This window comes from Diaphorina citri, unplaced genomic scaffold (assembly GCF_000475195.1).
Source record: "Diaphorina citri unplaced genomic scaffold, Diaci psyllid genome assembly version 1.1 scaffold2483, whole genome shotgun sequence".
Lineage (NCBI taxonomy): Eukaryota > Metazoa > Arthropoda > Insecta > Hemiptera > Psyllidae > Diaphorina > Diaphorina citri.
The window spans coordinates 20990-22868 of record NW_007379904.1 but is presented as its reverse complement, the minus strand read 5'-3'; the positions used below and the strand labels follow the sequence as shown (position 1 = coordinate 22868).

Sequence of the window (1879 nt, the reverse complement as noted above, 5' to 3'; positions counted from 1 at the left end):
TTTTGATAAACTCTCTCTTTTAAAATGCAGAGGTAGCTTTAAGTTTAGAGGTTGGATTCCAGAACAGGTAAGATGGATATCGCCTTACCTGGCTTTGTTTCACCGTCGGAGGAAGCACTGTGCAATATAGCTTCCCCTTTTAGAGATTCTCTACCATTGTACATGTGACATGTTTGGCAACAATGCCTATTTTTTTGCTGCCACATTGATCTGGACACACTATAGGTACCTATTTAGAGATTTTTTCTTAGAGGTTTTATGATATTAGAGGGAACTGTAAGACCGTAACTGCTACAAGGTCTTATCGTACCGAAAGCGAAGAGTTTAAGAAGACATAAAATCCGCCCCGGGCGGGAATCAAACCCGCGACCTAGCGATTATAAGGCAGACGCGCCACCCTCCAAGATAACAAGGCTGGCGTTCATGGATTTTCTTTATAATACAAGATATTTTCTTTTGAAGTGCTATTGATACATCTATTAATTTTTAGCCCATCAACTATACGAGACCTTGTTTAGACATGTCTAGCTAGGGGACGTTAAACAGAGAGTAGACTAGGGTCTGGCTGAGGGACTATAAACAGGGAGGAGAACAGCTAACCCTAACCAGCCTAGCGAGCTGGCAGTTCTTCAAAGGGTTCTCTCTGTTTTTAAGCACAAGTCGTCACGATGGTTGACTGCGGTTCAGGGCGAGCCTATTAAACATGGCTAGAGACCATCACCCAGGTGTATGGCAGATACCTACAAAAAGATATCGTCTCTTTAATCTGCCATCACCATTCGGCGAAAGCTAAAGCCGCTACAACAACAACAAAGTAACGCCCCATTTTTTTTTTTTTTTTTTTTTTAACAAGAGTAAAGAGTATTCTTTATTTTGGATAGGTAAAGTATACAGAAAAAAATTGTTTTTCCCCTCATTCCGAGAGAAAAAAAAGTTTTTCAAAGAGATATGAACTAAGAAAAGTAAAAGAGAGAGAAAAAGTAAGAGTTACTGAGTTGCATTGACCCAATATTGGGTTGTGTTGCAACTCAGGAATCTATTTCACGTATATTTTCCCCCATATTTTTTTTATTTTTATCATCATTTATTATTATTATTATACAGAAAAAAAAAAAAATGTTTTTCCCCTCATTCCGAGAGAAAAAAAAGTCTTTCAAAGAGATATGAACTAAGAAAAGTAAAAGAGTTACTGAGTTGCATTGACCCAATACTGGGTTGTGTTGCAACTCAGGAATCTATTTCACGTAGGTATTTTTTCCCCCATATTTTTTTTATTTTTATCATCATTTGTTATTATTATTTTTCAAGCACCAGATGATCATACACCACATGATAACGCTCCACACGAAGCTTCACCTGTTAACGCGCCACCTGTTATCGGTCCAGCGCCATCTGTAGATGCTCCAGAGAGGGAGACGCATGATCTTGCATTGTTGCGCGTGTTACTTGACGCGCTGGCGGCTGGCAAATGGAAATCCCGCGTCCTTATCAAATTCTTCCAGGTAACCAGTCTAGTTAGCGTCTGCCTAGTAAGTCGTAAGCCCTCGAAAAGCGGATTTTATCCTAAAGAGATAAGGTTTGTTGTTGTTGTAGTGACTTCAGCTGTAGCCGAATGATGATGGCAAAATAAAGGATAGGTATATTTCTTTTTATCTGCCACACACCGGGGTGATGGTCTCTAGCCATGTTTTATTGCCCTTTTCTACTTCCTATCCTTCTCCCTTCCTACATCCGTGGTCCTACCCTTCCTAGTACTAAAGTACGGGTCTGAGCCATAAACATGTGGTGTGTGCGTGTGTGTGTGTTAGTGTTGTGATATGTGTGTGTACGTGGTGGTGTTGTGTAGGGGTGGTATAGTGTGTGGTGATGGTGATGGCGC

At 40.4% G+C, this 1879-nt stretch overlaps 1 protein-coding gene across 1 annotated transcript in view; it reads left to right on the top strand.

Moving 5' to 3' along the window:
- Positions 1–1879, top strand: part of LOC103519013 — a 10729-nt gene that overhangs the window by 2116 nt on the left and 6734 nt on the right. The window lies entirely within an intron of this gene.